The sequence below is a fragment of the Artibeus jamaicensis genome, unplaced genomic scaffold (genome assembly GCF_021234435.1).
Source record: "Artibeus jamaicensis isolate MK-2021 breed Jamaican fruit bat unplaced genomic scaffold, CSHL_Jam_final contig_886, whole genome shotgun sequence".
Classification (NCBI taxonomy): Eukaryota; Metazoa; Chordata; class Mammalia; order Chiroptera; family Phyllostomidae; genus Artibeus; species Artibeus jamaicensis.
Window position 1 is genome coordinate 2669587 of NW_026522002.1, and position 27493 is coordinate 2697079.

The 27493-nt window shown below is 38.8% G+C and overlaps 1 protein-coding gene and 1 pseudogene across 14 annotated transcripts in view; one reads left to right on the top strand and one right to left on the bottom strand.

Annotated features, from left to right (window-relative positions):
• Positions 1–27493, top strand: part of FOXP1 (forkhead box P1) — a 627082-nt gene that overhangs the window by 265720 nt on the left and 333869 nt on the right. The gene's annotated exons all lie outside the window — the stretch shown is intronic.
• LOC119052897 (proteasome subunit alpha type-6-like) lies at positions 11636–16931 on the bottom strand (annotated as a pseudogene).

Genomic DNA, 27493 nt, shown 5'->3' on the forward strand with positions numbered 1-27493 from the left:
GTTTGGAAGTTAGCCATGTCGTTACCACTGTTTATATCAATGAACTAGAAATCAGTGGTCAATTTGCAGTTCTTATAATTTTTATGATACTTCTGTTATAAATTTAACCGTGTGTGGTGGCATCAACTCGGTGGGATACATTTTATATTGTCAGGTATCTTTTGATATCATAATGGATTTCAGTTGCCAAATCTTTCTTGATAGAATAAGATGTAAAAGAGAGCTTTACAGAATGTTTGGATCATAACCAGACCCAAAATGAAATAAAAAGCTCAGATTACAGTATATGGGAAAATCAGGCCCTGTTTTTTTTTACTATTATTTGCTTTAACCCATTCTGCATCATATTCTAGATATTTTTTTTGTCTTTACTTAAAGTTAACCTTTTCTTTTGCGTGTGACACTTTGCATGATGAGCAGATGTGGGCTTATTGATTTTCCATGCTCTTTAACTGTTAATGCACCAGGTGCCCTCCTTTTTGCACTGGCTCATAGGTTCCATGGTCTTATTTTTTTTCAATATGTTTTAGCATCAATGACATTATTTTAAAGAAAATACTGATATTCTCCCTGGGTAATTAAAGACTCTGTTAGATGGGTATTTTGTAGTTATGATGTTTCTTTACTCCCTCCTTTTTTCTGCTTTATTCAAAATGCCTCCTTTATAATTGTCCTTTTCTATAGCACTTATGCTTGCCCTGCCAATGACTGAAGAGGATTAGCAGACACTCTGCCTTTTTGTGCATTTGTTCTTTGAGATTCTCTATTCTGACCTCTAAATTATTTATTTTTAGGCCCTCCCTTCTTTTATGTAACATATTTTTGTAGATTCCACTTTGATCTGTGTCAATGTCTCACCTCCCATTTCTCTTAGGTCATTTGCTCTGCTTGAAAACATTTTATGACTCCATTGGCCAAGCTTTCATCGTTTCATTTCATACACCTCCTTTAAATCTCTTCAAAGGAACTTCCTCCTTTGTACTTACTGTGAGCTCAGCAGTAGGACTGAGGTATGAGGTGTTTGACCTAAGGATCTCCAGCCCTGTGGAAGGAATGTTTCCTGGTCCTTCTCCTGTGTAATTTGGTAACATATCTTAAGTGCCTTGTTAGGAGTTCCCATTTGGCAGGGACTCTGCTACTTTATTTTGCCATAGTCTTTTCTTCTCTCGATGTCTAACAAATGTTTAATGGTAATTAAAATGATCAATTATCAATCCATAGCCTAGAAGAGTTTATTAACCTTTTCTAGGCCCAACTGCATTGTCCTTGAGATGAAAGGGGTTTTTTTTGTATCGTGTATCAGCAATTTTAATCAGATCCATTGACATGGGTTTCTGCTACTTAATGCTCTAAAAGAGTTTCACATTATTCATCTCTCATCTGGAAGGTGTATGCTCTTTGCCATTGCTTTAAGGAGTAGCCTATATTTGTGTATTTGAAATAAATTCTAGTAAATGCAGTTATGTAACATGTTTTGGGGGTCATGAACTTTAACATTTTTATTGTAAGCACAATTGTAGAAAACTACTACCAACACATACAAACACACACACCCCACACATGAACTGATTCTATACAATGTGTCCTATTTCTGCACTGTCTAAAATGTAGCCATTTTCTACTGCTCACTTAAAATTTGGCTAGGATGACTGAGAAAATCTGGATTTTTAATTCTGTTTCATCTTAATTTATATCGTAATAGTTACATGTGGTTAGTGACCACGGTACTGGACAACACATATGTGTATGTATGTCATCTGAGGTGGATATCTTTATAACAATCATTAGAGTTGAGAAGTCAGTATTTGCTAGCCACCCAGAAGCCCCTTATGTTCCTTATCCCACTTACAGCCCCTTTCAAAAGTAACCAATACTTTTATAGTAATCACTTCACTTTGTTTATTATTTTATTACTTACATGTACATCCTTTAACACTAGTTTAGTATTGCCCATTTTTTAAGTAGTTTTTTAAGTTCTTAATTTTCAAATTTTCTCTCTATTCCATTCCGTTCTTTACAATTCCCCTTTTGGAGAACCTAGCCACTTGAGCTGTAGTTTCCCAGAGCCTGGATTTGGCTGATTGCATTCTTAGCTCATATGTTCTTCTGCCCTCTCTACTTCCTCTTCGTTTCATACACACTGGCAGCTGGATCCAGAGGTTCATATTTGACCCCTTTGGCAAGACTTTCATTCAGGAGTGACATACTTCCTTATTCTTTCTTTTTGTGATGTGAATAACCATTAATGGATAGATCCTTTAATTCATTGTGGGTTGCAAAAGAGTGATATTTCATTTCTAGTGTATTCCTATATTAGTTGGAATACTGTTGTAATTTTTATCTACTCTTTGGCTACTCATGGATCTAGTCATATAAAAATACAGGATAAATGCCTGGTTCTTTCCAAGTGTTTACAGATTTAAAAAATAATGAATTAGTTTCATGTAATCCTCTGAAAGCAGTGAATAAATTTTAATATCATTCTGAATCATACATTTAAATATTAGTTGCTTTCAATCCATGGAATTTCTAATTTTAATTGAAGATAAATAGTCCATCTTTGATCATGGAACTTCTTTACATTGATTCCTCTGTCCTGAGATGATCCTACTGATCTTCAATTGCTTTTTTGCTCACTGGTAAGGCAAGACATTCCAAGCTCATGTTTCTCACATGAGAACTAAAATTGGCAGCCCTGGCTGGTGTGGTTCAGTGAATTGAGTGCTGGCCTGTGAACCAAAGGGTTACCAGCTTCATTCTCAGTCTAGGACACATGCCTGGGTTGTGGGCCAGGTCCCCAGTATGGGGCACATGAAAGAGGCAACCACACATTGATGTTTCTCTCCCTTTCTTTCTCCCTCCCCTCCTCTGTCTAAAAATAAATAAATGAAATCTTTAAAAAATAAAATTGGCCATTTGTCCAAGAAAACTTTGTTTTTTTTAGTAGAACTGTGTATTTCAAGACAATATTCTTAGTGCTAACAATGCTCATTTTTACTGGATTGGTTAATTGTGTCTAGGCCTCAGGAATTCCTACTATTTTCATTTCATATTCAGGATTTGAGGGCTTTCAGTTAGTTTCTTATCTGTTACATATTTATCTCCTTTCTTCCTTGCTGAGAATTGTGGTTCTCAAGAATACTGGGGATGACAGAATTACAATATCCCATAATTAATAATTTGCTTGTTGTTCAACCTTGCACACACAGCAGTTTCAGAACAACAATACTTATACTACAACCTCCAGTTCCGATTACGAAGAAGAGCTGAACATCTTATTACATGTACTGTTCCTAATCTCTGTTTTTTGGTGCTTTACTGTGACTGTCTTTTTAGCACATGTAGCCATTTATAACATACTTTCCCCTGTTAATCCTGTTTCAGTCTTAGTTCTATAAATAAGTATAGTCCTTAAGTATTTCTGTTCATTTTATCTAATGCTTATTTTCTATAAATATAGCAAAAAGGGCTATAAGACCTATGTTACCTGAATTCTTGTGTTTTTATAACAATTTGTTGTGCACTCTTTATACTTAAAAGGTAAGTATTTATCAGGTATAAAGTTGTTGGTTCACATTTTTTTAAAAATGTATTGACAATGTTATGTTGTTTTCTTTGGTCTAAAGCCACAAGTCCAGTAATTTTATTAGGAATCATCTTGGTGTTGGTCATTTTAGGTCAATATACTCAAGTATTAAGTGTTCTCTTTCAACATATAGGCTCAAATTTTTTTTTTAATTTTAGGATAGTTACAGTTTTAAGTATTTAGACAGGTCTCTTCCTTTGTTTTTCTTCTTCAGGGACTCCTATTTTTCACATGTTGGATCTTTATCTATGTTCAATATTGATACTTGCTTAAAATGTTTTATCTTTATTTCTTTTTTATTTTTTGAAAAAATTATTTTTTAATCTTTTATTACTTTTAAGGAATTATATGTTGTATTTATTTACTCTTGTTACCTCTTAATGCATTTCTCAATTTGAAATTGATTTTTCCTGTTTTTCCTTTGTTTCTGTTTTTCTAATTCTTTATATCATATTTCCACTGTCTTTTAATTCATTTTAAAATAACATCTTAGTTTTTATCTGTTATATGGCATATTTTTGGTGTACAATTTCTTTAATTCCATGCATAACCAAAAGAAGGATAACAACCAATTTAAAAACAGAAAACAACCAGAAGAGCCAGAAAGTAGAACTGTATGGAAGCTGAAAACCAAGGGGTTAAAGAAGAAACATTCATCCAGACTGGTAGGAAGTGTGGAGACAGAAAACCAGGGTGGAGAGGACGCAGGACAAGGTGGCATCTGATGGACCAGGCAGGTGAGGCAGCGGCTGGCAGATCAGAATGTTTTACATCCGTGTGTGTATAAACAGAGAGGAACAAATGGGGAAGGAGACAGATCATACAACCCAGGATTCCAGCACCAAGAGAAGAAAGTTTCAAAACCCCTGGCTATAAAGACCTGTGGGGGTTGCAATGGCGGGAGAAACTGCCAGTCTCACAAGAGAGTCCATTGGAAGGGCCTACATGGTCGCAGAATATACAAAAGCCCCAGAATCAGCACCAGAAGGGTACAGTTCATTTGTGGGTAGCAGAGGAAGTAACTGAAAGCTGGCGGAGAACTGAGCAAGCAGCATTGTTTCCTCTCAGACCCCTCACCCACATACAGTGCTACCATGCAGCAATACAGGTTGCCCCACCCTGGAGAATATCTAAGGCTTACAGTGTAACAGGTGTGCTGAGTTGAAGAAATATGGCCTAAATGAAAGAACAGATCAAAACTCCAGAAAAAGAACTAAGTGACAAGGAGGTAGCCAGCCTATCGGATGCAGAGTGCAAAATACTCTGGGAAGGGAAGGGAAGGAATCCGGGACTCAAATCAACAGTTTAGAACAAAAGGAAGAAATAAACATTCAACTGGAACAGAATGAAAAAACAATAATTTTAAAAAGTGAAGAGAGGCTTAAGAACCTGTGGGACAACTTTAAACATTCCAACATTCAAATTGTAGGGGTGTGAGAAGGAGAAAAGGAAGAGAAAGAAATTGAAAACTTACTTGAAAAAATAATGAAGGACCTACAAGTCCAAGAAGTCCAATGAAGGACTTCTGGCAAAGGAAGGACTCACAAGTCCAGGAAGCTCAGAGAGTCCTAGAGAAGTTGGACTAAAGGAAATACACACTAAGGCACATCATAATTACATTACCCAAGATTAAAGATAAGGAGAAAATCTTAACAGCAGCAGGGAAAAAGAGACAGTTACCTACAAAGGAGTGCCCATAAGACTATCAGCTGATTTCTCAAAAGAAACCGTACAGGTAAGAAGGGGCTGGGAAAAAATATTTGAAGTGATGAAAAGCAAGGACTTATATCTGAGGTTACTCTCTCCAGCAAAGCTATCATTTAGGATGGAAGGGTAAATAAAGTGCTTCCCAGGTAACATAAAGTTAAAGGGTTCATCATCATGAAGCTTTTGTTACATGAAATGATAAAGTGACTTACGTAAGAAAAAGAAGACAATCAAAACTACGAACAATAAAATGACAACAAGCTCACAGCTACCAACAACTGAACAAAAAAAAACAAATACAAAATCAAAAACAAACTAAGCAAACAACTAGAACAGGGACAGAGTCACAAAAATGGTGATGACATGGAGGGTTAGAGCAGAGGGGGACGGGGGAGAATGGGAGAAAAGATGCAAGGAATAAGAAGCATAATTGGTAGATACAGAATAGAGAGGGAGAGGTTAAAAATAATATGGGAGACAGAAAAGCCAAAGAACTTCTACATATGACCCATGGAGAAGAACTGGGAGGGGGGGATACTGGAGGGAAGAGGGGGTACATGGAAGATGGTGATAAAGCAGAGAAAAAATAGGATAACTATTTAATACTATAGTATAACTATAATAGCACTATACTATAGTTGTAATACTATAACTATAATAGCACAATCAATAAAATATGTTTAAATTTTTTTTCTCTTGCCTCTTTTTATATGTAAGTAATTTTTTAAACTTTTAATCAAGAGATTTGATTTAGAAAGTTCTTTTAAATTCATAGAGCTCTATATTCTGGTGTTCTTTCTATTAATGGTCTACTACTGTCCTGCTATTTCAAAATACCTTGACTGTCTTCTTTTGCCCACTTTTGGACTTTCTTTTTCTGTCCTTTCAGTTTTCTCCACCTTTTTCAATTTTGCTTCTATTTCCGGATGTTTCTCTGGGTGTAAGATTCTGTCCTAGAATGGAGTCCCAGCAGTTTAGTTTTGAGAGGTCATACACAATTGACTACTCCATACTCTTCAGAATTTCTTCTAAAAAGAGATTCTCACACAATGACATGCTTCTTGATTTTAGAGAGAGAGAAAGGGAAAGAGAGAGAGAAACTTTGATGTGAGGGAGAAACGTCCATTAGCTGCCTCCTGTATGCACCCTGACCGGTGACCAACCTTCAGACTAGGTGTGTGTACTGACAGGGGTTCGAACCTGACAACCTTTTGGTGCACAGAATGATACTCCAACCAACTGAGCCACCCAGCCAGAGCTTTTCAGAATTTTTTATTTTGAGGCCTTTGACACTTTATTAGAACAGGAAGATTTCCCCCAGGTTCAGCTGCTGTTTTAAATTTGCTCACCACACTTTTTATTTAGTACTTTTACAATTTGAGGGGTTCTTTTCCTCAGGTCCTTCAATTGCCCTGGTGTTTTCCTCTGCTGCTTTACACATGAAGGCTGCTATTCTGTAGGACTTGTGGTCAGTGTTAGCTTGCCCACACCACCATGTACTTTGTTGTTTGGGGTAATGCTTGTCATGTACTTCTGTTGTAAATTTGTCCATGGGTTTTTGGTTTTACTCTCAGGTTTTTCTGTATGTTTTTATGTGGGGCATTGGGAAGATTCAATAACTATGCTTTTACCTCTGTATCTAATTTTTAAACATTTATTCATTTAAATTAAAAATTAAGCACTTCACCCAGCCTCCATTCACCCCCTTGCTCTGGCAGTCATTAGTGTATTCTGTCTGTGAACTTTTTTATTTTTGTCATTGTCGTTGTTTCAGTTTCCACATATAAGAGACCATACAATGTTTGCCTTTCTCAGTCCGACATATTTTACTTTGAGTTCCAATTGTGTTGTCACAAGTGGCGAGATTTTATTTTATGGCTGAATAATATTCCATTGTATATATGAACTACAGTTTCTTTGTCCATTCATTCATTCATGGACAGTTGGTTGCTTCTGTGTCTTGGCTATTGTAAGTAATGCAGCATATGTGTTTTCTTTTTTATTAATTTTTAAATTTTTTAAAAAAATATTTATTTGATTTTATTGATTATGCAATTACAGTTGTTCTATTCCCCTCCTTCATTTCCCTCCACCCTGCACTCCCCGCCCCCACCATTCCCCCCTTTAGTTTATGACCACGTGTCTCAATTTTTTTAGATTCTATATTTCCCCTACTATTCTTGCCCTCCCCCCTATATATTTTCTACCTACCATCTATGCTACTTATTTTTTGTACCTTCTGCCCCTTTCTCCTCCCCCCACTCTCCTGTTGCTAACCCTCCATGAGATTTTCATGTCTATGTTTTCCCTCCTGATCTAGCTGTCCTTTTAGTTTGCTTTTGTTTTAGGTGTGGTTGTTAATATCTGTGAATTTGCTGTCCTTTCAGTGTTCATCTTTTTTTATCTTCTTTTTCTTAGGTAAGTCCCTTTAACATTTCATATAGTAAGGGCTTGGTGATGCTGAACTCCTTGAATTTGATCTTACCTGAGAAGCACTTTATTTGTCCATTCTAAATGAAAGCTTTGCTGGATAGAGCAATCTTGGTTGTAGGTCTTTGGATTTCATGACTTGGAATACCTCTTTCCAGCCCCTTCTTGCCTGTAAGGTCTCTTTTGAGAAATCAGCTGACAGTCTGATGGGAAGGTATTTGTAGGTGATGGTCCCCTTATTTCTTGCTGCTTCTAGGATTCGCTCCTTCATTTTAATCTTGGCTAATGTAATGATGATGTGCCTTGGTGTGTTCCTCCCTGGGTCCAAGTTCTTTGGGACTCTCTGAGCTTCCTGGATTTCCTGGAAGTCTATTTCCTTTGCCAGATTGTGGAAATTCTCCTTTATTATTAGTTCAAATAAGTTTTCCATTGGTGGCTGTTCCTCTTCCCCTTCTGGTACCCCTATAATTCAGATGTTTGAATGTTTAAAGGTGTCCTGGAGGTTCCTAAGCCTTTCCTCAATTTTTTTGAATTCTTGTTTCTTCATATTTTCCTGTTTGGTCATTTTTTTATTCCTTCTGGTCCACTCCCTTGATTTGAGTCCCAGTTTCCTTACCATCACTGTTGGTTTCCTGTGCAATTCCCTTCATTTCTATTAGTTTAGCCTTCATATGTTCCTCTAATTTGTGACTAAAATCAACCAGTTCTGTGAGCATCCTGATCACCAGTGTTTTGAACTGTGCATCTGAAAGTTTGGCTATTTCTTGGTCACTTAGAGTTATGGGCTCTGGGGCTTTGAGATCTTCTTGAGCCATTTTTGGCCCATTAAGTATGAGGAGTGGAGCCTTAGATGTTCATCAGGGCAGGCCGCCCAGGTCACTGGGTTGTGACACTATATATGGGGGCGTAGTCAGAGCGGGGCAATATCGGTCCCCTCTGCTGCTTCCTGCTGCTGGAGCCTGCTCGGTCTGTCTCACTGCTCACTTTTTCACTGGTCTATCTGCGCTCAAATGTGTGACTGCTTTCAGCCTGCCGCCCTGCACCCTCACTGGGTCCGCCAGGTTGCTCACTGGGTCCACCCGTTGCAACCCCGCTCTTCCAGCTGCTGGCTTAGCTCCTCTTACCAGTCCGGCTGAAGAATTCGTTGTTATCAGACTTCCGAAAAGTTCAATTTTCTGTGTTTGGGCTGTGTTTTCTGTTGCTAAAATTTTGTTGTCTTTAACCTTGGTTGTGTGAGAAGGCACAGCGTCTCTGCCTATGCCTCCATCTTGGCGGAAGTCCTTCCATGTCCCAGCATATGTATTTTCAAATGAGTGTTTTCATTTCCTTAAGCTAAGTACTAGAAGTGAAATTTGTGTATCATATGGTAGTTTTATGTTTATTTTTTGAGAACCTCCATATTGTTTTTCATAGTGGACACACCGCACCGCTTTCTACTCCCACCAAGAATGCACAAGAGTTCCTTTTTCTCTACATCCTCAGCAACACTAGTGATTTCTTGTTGTTGTTTTTTAATATTAACCATTCTAACATGTGTGAGATGATACCTCATTGTGGTTTTAATTTGCATTTCTCTAGTGATTAAAGATGTAGAGCATCTTTGTATGTGCCTTTGGTCATCTGTATGTCTTTTTTGGAAAAATGTCTATTTAGATTTTTTGCCTATTTTTTATTAAATTTTTGCTTTTGTTGCCTTTGTTTTTGGTGTCAGGTTGAAAAACCCATCACTAAGATCTACATCATGGAACTTACCACTTGTACTTCCTTCCTAGGAGTTTTATGGTTTTAGGCCTTATGTTTAAGTTCAACCAATTTTTAGTTATTTTTTGTGTATGGTTTAAGACAGCAGGCCATTTTTTTGTTTGTTTGTGGCTGTCCAGTTTATTTAACACCACTTACTGAAGAGATTGTCCTTTCCTCATTGTATGTTCTTGGATCTTATGTCATAAATTAATTGACCATATATGTTTTTATTTTTTTCTGGGCTATCTTTGCTGTTCCATTGATCTAGGTTCCTGTTTTTGTGCCTGTACCACAGTGTTTTAATTACCATAGATGTGTAATATAGTTTGAAATCAGGGAGTGCGATGTCTTCAGTTTTGGTTATTTGAGGCCTTTTATGTTTCCATACAAATTTTAGGATTCTTTCTTTAATTTTGCTGAAAAATGCCCTTGGAATCTGGATAAAGATTACACTGAATTTGTATATTGTTTTAGGTGCTATAGATGTTTTAACAATACCTTTTTAGTCCATGAACATGGAATATTCTTCCATTATTTATGTCTTTTCCTGGAAAATTTATTCCCTAGGAATTTAATTGTTTTTGAGACTGTTTTCCTTAATTTCTTTTTCTGATAGTTCATTATTAGTATATAGAAATGCAACAGATTTTGGTGTATTGATTTGTATCCTGCGACTTTGGTAAATTTCTTTGTTTTAACAGTTTTTGAATGGAGTCTTTAGGATTTTCTACATATGATATCATATCATTTGAAAATAGTGACAATTTTACTTTCCAATTTGGATGCATATTCTTTCTTTTATCTTGCCTAATTGTTTTGGCCAGGACTTCAAATACTTCATTGAATAAAAATGGGGAGTGGGCATTTTCATTTTGTTCCTTATTTTAGAGAAAAAACTTCCAGCTTTTCACTGTTTAGTATGATCTTAGCTGTGGCCTTGTCTTGTCATATATGTGGTCTTTATTATGTTGGGGTTTTAAGCTGCATTTTCTGTATCTATTGGGACGATTGTGTGATTTTCATCCTTCATGTTGTTACTGTGGTGTAGCTTGTAGACTGATTTTTAGGTATTGAACCATCACTAGTAGGTAATCCTACTTGATAGTGATGTTCATTCTTTTAATGTACTGTTGAATTTGGTTTGGTAGTATTTTGTTGAGGTAGTATTTTTTGCATCTCCATTCACTAAGGATATTGGTGTATAATTTTGTTTTCTTTTGGCATACTTGTCTGCTTTTGGTGTCAGGATATTACTGGTCTCATCAAATAAATTTGAAAGAGTACCCTCCTCTTCTATTTTTGGAATAGTTTGAGAAGTATTGAGAAGAATCCATTGGTAAAGCTATCTGGTCCTGCACTTTTTTTGTTGAGAAGTTTTTGCTTACTGATTCAATCTCCTTACAAGTAATAGGTCTGTGTAGATAGTCTATTTCATTGTGGTTCAGCCTTAGTAAATTCTGTTTCTAGGAATACATTCATTTTTTCCCTCAGATGTCCAATTTGTTAGCATATAATTATTCAGAGTAGTCTCCTATGATCCTCTGTTTCTATGGTATCCGTTGTAACTTCTCTTTCATTGCCTATTTTATTTATGTCAATTCCCTTTTTTTCTTGGTGAGTCTAGCTATAAATTTGTCAATTTTGTTTCTCTTTTCAAAGAACCAGGTCGGAGTTTCATTGATAGTTTCTATTGTCTTTTTAATCTCTTTTATTATTTCTGCCCTAATCTTTGCCTCTCTTCCTTCTACTAACTTTAGTGTCCTTTGTTCTTTTTCTAGTTCCTAGGTATAAAGTTAGATTGTATATTTAAAATTTTCTTGTTTCTTAGATAGGCATTTATTGCTATGAACTTCCCTCTTCGAACTGCCTTTGCTGCATTCATAAATTTTTGTATATTTTCTTATTTGTCTCAAGACATTTTTTATTTATCTTTTGATTTATTTTTTTACTCATTAGTTCAGTAATATGCTGCTTAATCTCCACTTACTTGTGAATTTTTCAGTTTTCTTTCTTTTTTTCTCCCAAAACACTGTTTTTATTTCTATAGAGTTCTAACTACTTCAGCGGCAGGAGGAGTGGGAGAGAGGTTCCTTTTTCAACCTAAGGACCTCTGTAAAGTTGGTCTGTTATGACAAACGTGCAGGCAGGTGGCATCCTGAATTTGGTAAACTAACTACAATGCTTAGACTCTGCTAGAGCAACAAGGTGAGCATCAATCTCTACATCTGTAAGAATCCTGAATTTAGGATTTTCAACTGTAACTACTCCCAAGTTCTATTTCTGAAGGTTTGAAATCAGTTGACAGAAACCTTATCAGGCATATAATCATAGTTTCCACTGTCTGTTCAAATGTCCACATTTTTCTGCACTTTTTAAAAAGAAAACTGGTTGACTAGGTTTAACTCCTGCTGCATGGCTTCAAACCTGTAGTAGTAACCTGTAGGATCACACACGCGTATCTGAGGGGCCAGTTCTACATCTCTACCAATTAAAATCATACAGTTACCAAGAGGCTTCATTTCAGCATTCCATGGTTAGACCTGAAAAGTATCAGTAGTTCTTTTATATAGCATCTCTACAGGAATCTCAAAGTCATACCTGTATTTCCAATTAGCTGCCTCATAGCATGGCCTCTGTACCTGGGATCTGCTGTCAGATGTCATTCCTGTCATGGAATGTGAAAACACAGCCAGTATTTTCAGCTATCTTGAATAAGTGAGTCACTATGCTGGAACCCAGTAATTTGTCAGGGAGTTTCTTCTGTGTGACAATTACTGTACAGTCTTTCCCTTTGACAGATGCTTATGTAAGGCCACCTGGTTAATATACTTAAAAACATTCTACTTGGTAGAGCCAGACCTCAGGTGAAAAAATGATAATGTGGCTGTCACAACCAGTGCTGGGACCATGGGACAGGTTGGTGCACCCACTAATTGAAGCATGGTTTCTGGGCCCTGTAGCTCCCAGTTTTCTTAATGTAATTAATTTCTAGTTTTACACTTGTTGTGCTCTGAAAATATGCTAAATATGATTTCAATTTTTATAAATTTAGGTAGACTTATTGTATAGCCTATCTTATAGTTTGGAAAATGTTCTATGTGCACTTGAGATGAATGTGTACTTTGTTGTTTTTGAATAGAATAGTCTATAAATATCTGTTAAGTTCTTCTGATCTGACATGTCATTTTAGGTCAATGTTTCCTTATTGAGTTTCTGTCTGGATGACCTATCCATTGATGTAAGTTGGGTATTAAAGTTCCATACTACTTTTATAATGCTGTGTATTTCTCCTGTTAGGTCTATTAATATCTGCTTTACATACTTCGGTGCTCCTGTCTTGGGTGCATCTTCTTTTCTGATTGACACTTTTATTATTACATACAAGTTTTATTTGTCTCTTACTACAGTCTTTGTTTTAGAGTTTATTTTTTTGATATAAGTACAGCTACTCTGGCTTTATTTTAGCTTCCATTTGCCTGGAATATCTGTTTCCATCCCTTCACTTTCAGTCTTTGTGTGTCTTTATGTCTTAATTGAATGTCTTGTAGGCAGCATATAGATGGGATTTTTTTCCTTCCCATTCAGCCATTATGTGTCTTTTGGTAGGGGAATTTAATCCATTTACATTTAAAATAATTATTGATAGTTATGAACTTATTGCCATTTTGTTCATTGTTTTCTGGCTCTTTTTATAGTTACTGATCTCTGATAGCCTCAGGCAGTCCTGTTTTGTGATATTTAATGGGTTCAGACTGCGCAAAAGGAGATCTCAGAGTTTGACTGGATCATTTATTCCAACTGTTTCCAACCACAACCAAGCAGATTGAGGCAGTCACATTGTCATTGATTAGTCAGCACTGTGCTGATGCTCAGGTGCTAGAAGGTCAGTCAGCCCAGGGTAAGGGTGTCAAGAACTGAACTGAGCCAATTTGGCCATTCCAAAACTGTCAGAGTTTCTTGGCCAAAATAGTAGCGGTTAACAGTACACAGAGGTATGCATTTCCTCCTCTCATACCCTCACTGCCCTATGGCATGTTGTATTTCATGCAAGTTATATCCAGAATTGTGTCATATGGATAGAGATGTATTAGGAAGCAAGACCAGAAAAGTCATACAACTTGTTTTTTTGAGGCCTGAAGTCTCTCTTTGCCACACTCACATATTGCAGCAGGTATCTCATGTAAAATATTTACTCTGAGGAGCAAATAATGCTATTTCAATGGCAGAATTGGCCAGCTTTCTAGATGAAAGGTATCAGAGTTCTTTCCTGGTACCAAATTAGATCTAGACCCCTTGTGCAGTTCTCAAGGTATGAGGTTCTCAGGTTTTGACACACAATCTTTCCAGCTAATCGTGTGTCTTGAATACTACTTATTTCACCAATGAACAATAATTTTAAATATCTCTAGTGCTAATGAGTGTACTTTCTGATGTCGTTTTAAATAACAATATTCAAGGCCATAATTTGTATGGCCTCCTTTTATGTATAAAAGGATGGAGGAAGGTCCTGAGGGAACATTTCTTATTCAGAAAAATTTTTCTGCATATTGGTAATAAAGGATAAACATACACGTGCAGCTGATTTTGAAAGAGCTAATTATAATTAACAAAGAGAAATTAGAGGTACTTTGAGATTCAGATATCATTTGTCTTCAGTGAACACTCATGTATGCATACTTACATATCATAGAATTGAACTACTCTTTACAGGAGATCATTTGGTATGTTTATAACTTTGTGTGAGAAATTGGTGGTCAAATTTCATAATTTGTGGGTGCATATTTAAGCATAGTTAATTCTGTTACAGGTGGCCAAATGAAAAGGAAAACCAGTGGCCTCTCAAGTAGCAGCAGGGAGACCCATTTCAATATAGTAAGGGAACTTCACTTCTCTCTTTGGAGTGATTGTCCCTGCATTAATTTTTCAAAGTCATCCCTCCATAGCATTGCTGAAGGCATCCTTTGTTGTCTCATCTCTGGTTTTGTCTTTACCTGCTTTTATTTAATTTTATCTCCAATGTTGGGAGACAGTATAGGGTGGTGGTTGAGACATTGGCTTCTAGGATGGATAGTAGGATTCAAATCCATGCTATTCCATTTGTTAGCTGTATGACTTGGACCTAATTACCATGCTGGATTTTACTTTTCTCACTTGTTGAATGGGAATAAGAACAGTGTAGTGCTGTGCCCGGAACACTTAAAGTATTGCTATCTACTTATTTCTTCTCTTCCCAGTGCTGCTATTATCATCTTTTTCCACGCCTTTCCTATAGGTTCCTCCAGATTTAGAATTCATTCAGACCCTCCTATACGAGACAGCCTAGTACGGCCCATCTTTCCCAACTCCTACAGGCTTTGTTTTCTTCCTTTCTTCCAAGTACTAGTGAGGTAGGTTTAGGGATTTGCTTAAACCTTATCCTACATTTACCACCTGAGGCATGCAACTAGTGAGCATGACAAGAAAGCCTTTCTTGTTTTTGTTGCATTGTAGTGAGACAAACTGGAATCATGTGCCCAAGTAACTGGCTTCATACTCTCCCTTACTTCCTTCCATTCTTTAAAAATACATTCTCCCCTTTTGAAGGGGAGAAAACCTATAAAACTTTATAGGTTTTATGTTGAGCACTAGAACACTATCAATTCTGCCATCACAGTCATTATAAAATACTCTTGGAGCCCAGGTTGCTACAAGGCATTTTTGGGGGGCATCATGGGAATTTTATCATAAATATTATCGGATTGTTGTTTTTCATCTGGTTTTCTTTTTATGCTTTTCACATGGATTTCTCAACCATTGGGTATGTACAGGACAGCCCTTCTGGATGTAAATTCCTCTTCATTAACACTGGCTCTCCTTCCACTGTGACAGTGGTGTAAGGGTGATCGAGCAGCAGAGGATCATGTTACTACAGTACGATGGTTGACACCCCAGCCTCTAGTACGGAATACTCCATGTGCACTGGTCTCTTCCTGCTAATGAGTGCCAGATGGCATAGCAAGCACTCCATGTTTAAAAAGGTGTAATGAAAAGAGAAGGGACTTTTTTTCTTTTGAAAGCAAAAAATATAGTGATATTGCTGTTCAAAAAACTGTTTTTCTATTTTGAATTCACTGAAGGATAAATGGCTGCTATTCACAGAATATAAATGCTCATGTTTTTATCTTTAAGTGTTAAAACCCACCTGACATTTGGTACACAAAGAATTTATTTCTCAGGTGTCCTAGTCTCCATTCAAACCCCATACAAATGCATTCTGTAGATTTCTTTATAGGCACTTTGTGGAATGGTAGCTATAAGTCTGTGACTAGTGTTGCTGGTCAAACTTAACTTAGAAACCAGAGGTCAGAACTCTGTCATAAGAACCTAAGAAGGCTTCTTTCTTGTTTTATGTTTTTCAGGTTTAAAAGACATGGAAGGATAGCATACTTCAGGGCAAAGCACATACTGGTAGCCTCAGGCCTGTTGTGTGTGGTGTGCACAACGTTTTAAAATTATTTGTGTTGGTTGCCAGCATTTAAATATAAAGAGATTACACCTAAAACAATTTATGAGTTTTGAAAGAAAAGTGCAACTAACCTGGGTTCACATTCCCGTATGGTAGGTAGCTGGGACTTGGAGCCAGACAGTGGCCATCCCCTTCAGCAGGTGCATGGCGTAGAGTTTGTCATTCCCCACTGGACTGCTTTATTCATTAACATGGCCAGCCCCCTGTCCTGTGAGGCATTGAGTTTGCAACTCCTTACTTTAGCATGGCAAGGAAAAAACATGGTAATTGTTATACGAAGACTAAACAATAGATTGAGTATATCTTTTTGAGACAAAAAGAAATATGTGTGTATGTATATTTGGAATCTGTATATAATTTAAGAAATGTATATGTATAATCTTAGGAACATATATGTCTGGAATGTAAATAAATATAATTTTATATAAATTAGTGTGTAGGTAAGTACTGAACATTATTATAAACTTATATGACTTTCTGTTCTTTAGACTATAATGTGTCATAGAGTGTTCCACACTGGAGGGATCTCTGGCAGCACCTTGTTTAAGTCCATCTCTCCCCCTTGACTGTTACAACAATGAGGCCCAGACCCAGAGTCAGATGATTTGGTAAAGTCCATACAGGTAATCAGTGGTGCTGCTGGGACAGGATGTCTGTGGCCTGTCTGTGCTGCCAGGCTGATGGGGGCACTGGTGTGCAGTGTGGAATAGTTGAGGAGGGAGCCAAACATTAAAAATGCATGTCTTTTTGATATTCTGATAGGTTGCAGTTTAAAGAAAAGTATTTTACTCTGTACAGATTCTGCAAGCACTCATCATTTGTGCTCACTCTCTCACTTGATTCAACAGCAGGATCTAGGCAAACCTTGTCTCTGGCTCCTGGACCTTCTACGAGATGCTCTGAGGAATGTGGCCCTGCCTCTAACACTGGGCTGTTGCCACTGTTCTCTGCATTGGTCATTATTGTCGTGGGACAGACTTTTCATACTATATTCTGTTTTTTTTCTACCCTGGTTGCTCATATTTGTTTCTAGTTGTATTAATTATGTCTTAGAAACTTCTACCAAAATCAGCATTTCCTCTTCATCCCCCCTGTGCCTGTGTTAGGTGAGGTCACCGTCACCTCTTGTAGGACAGCTGCAGTAGACTCTTTCTTGTACTTCTTTGTTCCAGCTTAACCACAATTCCAGTTCCTTGTGATCTTCATTGGTTTTCAACCCTGTGCACTTAAATCACTTTAGAGTTTTAACACTTACTGAGATCCAGGTTCCAAGTCCAGAAATGGATTTAATTCCATTAGGGCAAGGCACCAGCATTTCCAGGAGCTTTGTAAATTTCTCATGTGTACCTCCAGAGTTGACAACCACTGTATGGTTAGTTTTCTATCAAACACTTCTGATGCATCACCATACCGCTTTGTTACTATGCTCTGAATTAAGTCCTCACCCCTTCTTTGGCTTGTGAGGTCTTTCTTGTCTCCTAACCACTCCTCCAGGCTTATATCTGGCCACTGCTTCCTGGTGCAAAGAAGTGCTTGCACACCCTTTTGGGACTCAGGATGCCTCTTGATTATTCCGTGCTTTTGCACATGTGGTCCGCTCCACCTGGCTGTCCCTTTCTGCTCCACAAAAACAAAACTTACCTATTCGTCATCACTTAGATTGCATGATGTTTTAATGTTCACCTGCATACTTCCTTGCCTGTCTAGATCAGAGCTGCTCAGTAAAACTTTCTGTAGTAATAAAATATTTTACACTGTCCAACAAGTTAGCCTGTGTGTAGCTAGTTGCCATGTGTGGCTCTTGAGCATTGGAATTGTGTCAACTAAGGAACTGGATTTTTAGTTTTTACTTAATTTTAATTAAAATAGCCACATGTGATTTAATTAAAATATCCCTAATGACTACTGTTTTGGATACTACAGAACTTGACTATGAGCTCCTGAGGGAAGGGACCAAGTTTGATTCTTCTTTACCTTCCACGTGGCACAGTGTGGGCTTCACTAACATTATTTGCTAAACACCCGAATGAATAACATAGGAGCTGTATCAAAAATACCTCTTTTCCAGTTCACACATCTTTGCACACACAGAGTTGAAAGTCCTGTCTTGGATCAGAATGTACGATCACATTTGACTCTCATAGAGATTTCCTCACTCCATTTTATAGACGAAGAAATTATTGAGGATCCGAGAAGTTAAATGACTCAGCCAAATCCTAATTATGAAAAAGAAAATTTGATTTCACCTACCAATTACCTTTAATTACATTATAAACAACACACTTATGATATTTTTAGTTCTGGGTTTCTGAAAATATGAAACCCAGGAAGAATATTGTGTGGCCTTGTCACACAACATTTACAGAAGTTGGCTTTTATTCTTTGGTCACTTAAGTTACATCATTTTTTGAGTCTGGGACTGATGTTGGCTGGTACCAGGTTTCCCGTTTTAACACCATTACCAAATATACCAAAGATGGGAGGTCGCAGGTGTGACACATGGCAACTCTTTTTTTTTTTTTTTTACTGTTTTGGAGGCTGGCTGTGAAGTTGGAGATGCTGGAAGTGGGACACATGATGAGATAATTAGAGCTGAAGTTTAGCAGACCACAGGGCCAGGAAAGGGAGTGGCATTAAGGTTCATCTGAGACCTTAATATAAAATTGTCTTCTAACTTGAAAGCTTTTTTTCGTGTGCAGTTTAAATTAGGGTACTGTTAGTCGGGGGGGATAATTGCATTTTTGGTGGATAGTGAATCTCAATTCTTATTTATAAGAACTTTATTTGATTAAACCCTTATAGCTTCCTTGCTCATTCTGTTTTCTTTGCTCTGTATTATGAACAATAAGGCGATTTTACTTCAAGGGAACATACAATGTTCTTCTTCAAATCATATCTCAGTCATGCACATTAATATCAACTGTGATAACATGTTTCGTATCTTCAGAGTTGTGGACAAATACTGTGCAGATGCAGTTGGTCTGCTTGACTTCACCTTGCTGAATGGTTCTAGTGGAAGAGGAACTAAGATTATTTACTAATGGCCGGGGTGGGTGGGAGTGTTGGGGGAAATGGAGACAATTGTACTTGAACAACAATTAAAAAAAGAGAGAGAAAAAATTTTAAAACCTTATCTACCGAGAAGAGTTGGTTTTATGAAGTAACCAAAGAATTGTCATCATTAACTTTATTAGAATCCATCCACTTCATTTATTCAAGAAGATATATTAATCTTACACCTGAAACTAATATATTGTATGTCAACTGTATCTCAATTAAACTAGTGATTAGAGCATTACAATGAGATTGAATCATTGCTATAGTAGGACAAACACTATATGCCAATGGAGCAAATGACAGAGTATAGATCTCAAGAGAGATTAGAGAATGGTTCTAGAAGAACATGGTGTTTGTGCTTGAAATATGTGGGACAGGTAATTTCTCTAGGAGATGGGGCTGGGTGATGGGTGGTGGAAGCTGGCTCTGTGTGCAGGCTTAGAGCTGAGTGTGTGGAGTGTGCAGTCATATATGTTGACGGAAGAATGGAAGTGAGGGAACAGGCAGTGGTGAACATCAGAAAGAGCCCTCTGAGTACCTTTGGACATTTCCACATGGCTTTCTGGGCCTTCAGAAGCTAAAAACGTTTTAAGCAGAGGCGGGACCTGCATCTGCTTAAAAGGAAGTTGCATTAAGCTTTCACATCAATTTGAGGTGCATTCAGTATTGAAAATATTAACCTGTTGTGAGGAAGCTATCCAGAAATTGAGAAAACTTAGTATGCTTATGTTTTGCAAGATGAGTTTGTCTTTTGTGTGGGCATATGAGGAGAGCAAAGGCAGGAAAGAGCTTTGAGGAGGCCATGGCAGGAATCCATGCAGGGCTCTCATGTGGGCTAGTGAGTTTCTACTGGGATGCAGAAAAGACAGTGGAGCTGGCATGGTTGTTGGCTGTGGTGGAGAAGGTGCCAAATCTGCCTCCACAGCATTTGCCTCATCTACTGGTGGACAGTGTAACATCACTGAGGGGAGAGCATGTGGTGGACAGTGTAACATCACTGAGGGGAGAGCAGGTGGAGGAAAGGTCTTGGTGACAATGGAGAGCCAGAGTCCCAGGTGGAATCCTGCACCTGGGGAACCCTGCACCCAGACGGAAGACAGCGTCACCCTCCTGAGTGCAGCCAATGGACCAGATCAGGAGAGGCTAAAAACTGAGTGACCTTTGCAGTAGAGGTTCAGTGCATGGTGAGGACTGAGGAGGTGTGAGAGGTGAAGAAGGCAGGTCAAGAGTATAGGCAACTCTTTCCAGAAGTTTGTGAAAGGGACATGGGACTAAGACAGATGTGCTTGTTTCATTTCATAAGAGATCTGAAAGTCTCACCAGAATCTTTTACTTAAACCTTACTGAAAATTTTTACGAAGTTTGTTAGATACCTTTCTACAGCAAGGTGGAAGCCTTGGGGTGTAAAAAAACAGGCAAGAGGAAGCAGCAGGTTGGATTGTATGGGTTAGAAATCTGTAAGGGAAAGAGCCCCAAACAAAAACAATCACCTTGTCATGGTGGTCTGGGTACTTCTGATGTAAATTGAATCAGCTCCACAGGGCTCAAAAAGCTGAGGCCATTGTGAATGAAAAGCATGCAGTGATTATTGGAAATAAACCTGCTTGACAAAGATTTCCATCAAAATACGAAGGCAGCTAGTGGTGCCCAAGTGCTCTAGGGGCTTCCAGACCCTTCACTTCCAGGCAGTACCTTGGCCCCAGGACAAATGTAAGCAATACAGACCCTGGAAGTGCCTCTGCCCTCTTTTTGGGTTCAGTGTAATTCTGTTCTTTTTATGAAAGACCTCTCTCACCCTTGGATTTGTGTGTGCTTTCCTAATGGAACACATCTTTATACTGGGTAACGAAGTTCACTTCTGGTGCGTTTTGTTGTCCTAAGAAGTGAGAAGTGGGGAGGGAAGACAGCCTGTCTGTTTTACCTGATGAGGCTTTTACTACTTGACATCCTCCACCTTAGTTTATCTTTAATTTACCTCTAACTGGAACCATTTTGTCCATTAGCTCCATTCTAATTACGTCTCCAAGTGGCCAGATTTACAGGCAACACATGACAGAGAAAAGCAAAAAATTTGCCTGCCTCTCTTGACATTCAACAGCAGCCTACGTCTAAATAGTGGGGAAGTTTATTTGTTTTTTCTGAGGATGTGCTAAGTGATTTTGCAGTTTCAGTGGTATGGCCTTCTAGCACTTAGGGCTGCATTTATTAAATAAATTTGTTCTACTCAAGTGTTAAGTGTGTATTATGAAACCTCAAAGCCAATTTTGGTGATTGCAATGTGCAAATATTTTTGAAATTATGCAATTAACTAGGACTTGGCCTGCAAGGTCCACCAAAGTAATTTATTAATTGAATAGTCTGATTTAATTGCATGTTATTTTCATTTATTCATGGAAGTGCCTGCGTCTCTTGCAGAGAAAGGAGCCTCTCGTGTGCCTGTCACTGGAGGAGCAGAGGTCTCTTCAAAAAGTCTTTAACACCCAATTAAATATTAAGCAGGAAGAGTAGACCTGTTCCTTTTCTCCCCAAAACTCTGTTTTCATGTCTGAGTCTTACGATTTTAATGGAGAAAGAAAAAAAAATCTTGCTGGGTAGAATTATTTGTAATCTACTCTTTTTATCACTGTACTATTTAAAATGAATCACCCTTTTCTTTAATTGTGCCAGTGTACACGGTTACATAAAGTCTGTGCATGAAAAGAGAAGCCTCTTTAAATCAATGTGAGCTACATCAAGCTATGGCTAAAGCCATGCCGTATCTGTTTCCTTGAAATGTCATTTTAAAGGTATTGTGGTTTCGGAGCAGCAGCTGTGACTGAAAAGTATGTAAACTAAGCTGTTCTTGCTCATATCATTTTTATATTCTTATGTCAGACCAGAAGGCTGCTTTAAATTCATTTTTCATTGTGTATTAGTTCTAGAGCCTGGCTTTTTTCCTTCCTTGGGAATATATGTTTTTGGGGATGTGTGATATTCAGACTTGTAAGAAAATAACATTTGTAGGGGGAAAAGGTACCAAAGTAGTGTTTAATCTGAATATTATATTTGGGAGAAGAGTAATTTAAAAAGTTAACTCTCACAAAGTAGAAGTTGGGGGCTCAGCATCTGTGTTTTAGGAAATGAAATAATTTAGGCATACTGTATTAAGTCACGTGAAAGGCAGTAACTTTTAGAAACCCAAATTGCTTTCCCAAAAGGAAAATATTTTTTGTTGCTATTAAATATAGTTTATATTGCTACTTTAGAACCGTTTTTGTTCCAGTGGGGCCATTTACTTAAATTCTTAGTTAATATTTCTATATAGAAACGTCTTTGTCTCCAGAGCTTGCCTTTGCAAATTCCCATTTAATATGCGGTTGTGGATAAGTATTTATTCATACCATGTGGTACCCCACACCTGATCAAGTGACGGCATGGCGTCATGTCAGCCAGCAAAATTTTTGAGTGACTTTTGAATAATGGTGGCATAGAAGGGATGGAGGATGGAGGAAACGAAAATAATGGGAAACTTTTTTCCTTTCCTATATATTTCAGCAGGTATAATGCCTCGACTTTGCTGTGGAAATTTGAAACATTGGATAGAGAAATATTCCTTTTCCTAAAGAGTTGTAAAAGCAGAGTAGAAAGCAGGAGCTCTTAGAAATTTCCATGGTAAATATAATTTGATTACATGTGTTGGTAATTTCCCTCTGAGCTCAGGATTTCACTTTAAGAGTTGGTTCACAATGGTGTATTTCTTTCCAGCTTTTGAAAACAAAGGTGACCTCTGGAATTTGCCCTAAGATTCCACTGATTTGCCTCATAAGCATAGCCTACATAAAGATGTCCCAAATGAGGGAAGTGACTTGAGGTGGAAGGTGGGCCCCTCACAGGTTGTTATTCTGCTTGTCACAACTCTCCTGTCTTTGTCTGTATCCCAGGTTGTGGCTTCCACCGGGGCATAACCTGGCCTGGTGGTCTTTGCAGCATAGCCTTGGAAAACGACCTCTCAAAGCATCTTGGGTAATGGCCATTATAGCTAATGGGTACAGCACAGGCATCGTCCATCCAGGATGGACACTGCACATTGCACTGGAGCAGGGCACTGGGCGGTCCTGCTGTGCCTTTGAGGATTCTTGGAAGTTCAGGGTAGTGGCCAAGCTTGTACTCAGATAGCTTGGGGGGCAAAGGCATTTTCCATCCAGTACTCAAGTATGTCAGTGTTTTAACAACTCAGTTGGGTGAGTGACTGCTGTGTACCAGTTGGACATTGTCTCCGAGTGCCACTCCTTGTCCCCACAGGAGACTGAGGTCTGCAGAAAGGAAGGAGCTTACCAAATTCTAGCTGACTTAGTGGTGACTCTAGGAATAGAGACACTCACTCTCCTGCCTTCCAGGAAAATGTTCTCTCCAGGCACTTTGCTCCTTTTTAACTAAGGTGTACAAGTATCTCCTTGTCCACTTACTTCAAACCAGAGTTTATTAAAAGGCTTTTCTTAAAAATAAAACTGAGAGGAAAAGAACAAGATACCTGAAATACTGATGTGGTGGACTCTAGAGCAGAAAGGTAGCTTGTCTGGATTCTAGCCTCAGATGATACGATTGATGTGCCCAGACACCACATTTTCTAGCCATCGCTTTTCCACATTTATTAGGAGTCAGAGGCACTTGTCCCTGCTTTTACCCCACACCCACTGTGTGGCCTTCTCACACCACTAATCCACTCCCCAGGAGGCAGTGGCTGGACTAGACCCCCTCAGAGGTACCTGTCAGTTCTAAAATACGTGTTCTTTTCTCTCATTTAAGATGTTTCCAGTCTAAGCCTTACTTTTTCCAGTTGAAAGCCTGGGTCATTTGTCTTGGCCAGTGTGGCTCAGTTGGTTAGAGCGTCATTCTGTCAACCGGAAGGTTGTGGGGTTGGATTCTCAGTCAGGGCACATGCCTGGGTTGTGGGCTTGGTGCCTGGTTGGGATGTGTACTAGCGGCGACCAATCGGTGCTTCTCTCTGGCACTGATGTTTCTCCCCCTGACCTTTCCTTCTCTTCCCCCTTCTCTCTCTCAAAAAGAAAAATCAATAAGCATGTCCTTGGGTGAGGATTTAAAAAAGTTTGGGTCACACAGGTGGTACAGTAGAAATCTGAATTTTGGTCATGAAGACACAATAATTCTCACTTGATCCCCAGTCTGTTTCTTGAGGGACATCTTTGTCTTTTGTCATTGTTAAAACTTGGTGAAGGAGTTTTTGCTAGTATAAGTCTGCCACTTCCTATTCTGAATGAGGTTTGCATTTTCCTATTATTATGGCGATGATGATTATTTCTGTCACTGAGAAAGCTGCAGCCATGACTAGGTGGTAGTTCTTCTCCCCACCCCATAAAGAAGCCCATAAAAGACTGTATGGCAGGGAAAGTGCCATAGCAGTTAAATAGAAGCCTGGTTCACATAAAGAGACTTGTTTCTATATGGAAAATGTGAGCCTTTTTTCTTACATGGACCAGGTGTGGATTAGTTCACTGAACCTTTCACCCAGCCGTATTCCCGCTTGTAATTCTTCTGAGGCGTAGTTCAGCCAAGTGAAAGAAACGTGTTATTAAAGGTGAGCTGAAAGCCACTAAAAAAAAAATAAACAAGCTGTTTAAGATCCTAAATCAGTAACAGAATCTATATACACAGACTTGAAACGTCCAGGGAAATATGTCTGAATACTATGGGGTTCCAGGCTGGATGCTCCTCTTTCCTTTTTTGAACATTTCTCCAAAGTCCTTTTTGGTCATTGGTGGATCAAGCAGCTGACACCAAGTTTGGGTTGCAGCCCTTTTGTATTGTAGCTAATGACCTTCCCTCCCCTGAGGTAGGTGAGATCCTAATCTTAAACCTAGGATTCTCTAGTTAATACTGAGGGAAAAATCAGTGTTTCGATTTTTTTGTACTATGTTCACAAGAAGTTTAAAGTCTGATGTGTGGTTCCTTTCTTTAAACCTGTAGCGTGGTGCTTGACTAGCTAGTAGTAACAACTATGGAGGTGGCAGGAATAAAGTTTAAGAAGCTTTAGTTTTATGTAAGTTCCAAGTATCCCTGTTTATAACAATGGCACTGTCATTTTTTTAGCACTCACCACGTGCCAGGCATTTTTCGAAACACTTTTTTTTCGAGGTAATGCATTTATTCCTCAAAAGCACATTTTGGACTATTAAGGTCACTTTATGGGTGTGCATACTGGGGACAGAGAATATAAGTAACTTGCCCAAGTTCCCAAGCGTAGCAGGGAGCAGAGCTGAGTTTTGAAATCATGCACTCGATTTTACACTTGTAGGATATGAACTATCCTAAACTAAACTGTACTGTGTAGTACTGTGTGATATAGTATTTACTTTTAATTTGGGGTAGCTGACGAAAGCATTAAGAAATGAAGATATTCTTCCTGTACACCTTCAGCCCTGCCTCCCTCTCTCCATCTTCCCCATTGAAAAACATTGTTCTGTTTTGGTTGTTTTTACATTGTAGCCTGTTCCAGCTAAGCACTGGGTGTCAGTCATTTGCATCCTGTTACACTGCTTCTTCCTTGATTAGCTTAAACTTACATTGTGATTGTGGAGAGTCATTTTCCACTTTTAAAGTAATTACAAAAGCAAAAACAAAGAAGGAGGGAGGTATTTCCAGGGAAGGTTGTCCTGGACTACTCTTCCTTGGGTAAGTGATTCCTTCCAAGGGGACCTGGAAGCTCCAGTCGTCTGCCAATCAGAAACTTACACTTCTCTGAAGAGAATTGCCCTGACCCCAAGCTTCACACCAGCTGCTTTCCATGACAGAAAAAGGAGTTCAGGCACAGCTTCATGGAGGAACTTTAGAGTAACTTTGTTCCTTGAAGACCATATACTGAGCTTATCCAAGTCACCTGCTATTTCAACCATTCTTGTCTTAGGAAATTTAACCTGCTGAATTGGGGAGGTGTTATCATCTGAGAACCACCACACCACGCTTCTGCCAGATAGCCCTCCTCCTTTATCTTGTTCCTGCGCTTTCTGTAGAGCTTTGTTGTCACGATGATTGGAGGTTCCCTAGCATAATATTAACATAGTATCAGAAACCTGTCTGGCCAAGGAGCTGAGAAGGTGGGTTCCACCTCTTTCTAAATTACAGTGGTATTTCTAGTGGAAGGGAGGGAGGGGTGAGCTTTGGGAAAGCCTAGAGATGTGTCAGAGTTGAGTGTAGAATGGACCTGGGATTTGCAAGTGGCAGGGAATTCAGGAAGAGAGGCATGGGAAAGGAAACGGGGTAAAAAGGTGCCAGGAAAAGTTGCATCATCATCAGTCTCTTTTCTGGTGGCCAAGAGGTAAGTTTCTACTTTCAGGTCACTTGCAACCACTGTGGGCCCATAGCTGCCAAGTTTTGCACTTTAAGGACTAATAAAGTTGGGATGTGGTGAATACTGGGAGACTGTTATTTTTAAGGACGGACTGTCAGGAGGTCTGCCCAACTTTGCTGACTATGTGTATTGTTTCATTCTCAATTGTCTTTCTTCCTGGGTCACTGTGCCCAGAGTGAAATTTAACATGGAGCCACCTGGAGTCTCTTCTCAGTGCATCAGGAGGGTTAGCTGGTGTACATGTTTGCAGTGGGACTAGAGGAGCTGGAATGAGATTCATGCTGGTCAGTGTTACTCTTTTCATATAGATTTATTGAACAACTATCATGTGTAGCCACTGTTCTGTAAAGGGTACAGCATGCAAGGCAGATGAAGTTCTTGCCTTCATTGAGTTTATATTCTGATATCTTCTCCCAAACTGAACTGCACACAATCAAATTAATATGACTGGTCTCATCTGTTACCTAAACCTTTCCAGAAAAATGGACAATATCAGTTTAGCTTTAGATTAGAGCAGCCAGGAGCCAGATGTGGCCACAGGAAGAATATCTCAGAGGTGTCATCTGGCTCCAGCTGTACTAACCTAGGCCTGGGAGGCAGCCGTGTGCCGTGTTTGCCCACTGGTGACCAGACATTGGTACTGGCTTAAACAATTAGCAGATCCCTAACCCAATGGCTGGATTTGCCGTGTGTGTCCCAGGCTTACCCTGGCTATCCAGACCAGAAGTCTCTGTGGTCCTGGGCAGAAACACCCAGAAGAAAACCAAAAATCAGCCCTTTGAGAATCTAGGCAAGTCCTTCTTATCCTGGAACATGGAGAGGGATGCAGGGGTTATGGGAAACCATTGATGGCAAGAAAGCAGAAGTGTACCAGACATGTGTCATCACCCACCCCATCACCAACTGCCAGGCAAACGTGAATTCCCAGTGAGGGCACATGCCTGACACAGGGCACCTGCTTCTCGAAAGCTCCTTCAGAAAAGCAGAGTATAGAGGCCTGTCGTATCCAGACAGATTTCCATTAAAAGCTTCAATTCCCATCTTTGAAAGCAATTGTATACCTACAGACATATCTCTCTGCCTCCTCAAATAAGTATATAAGTAAAATGCCTACCTGCTT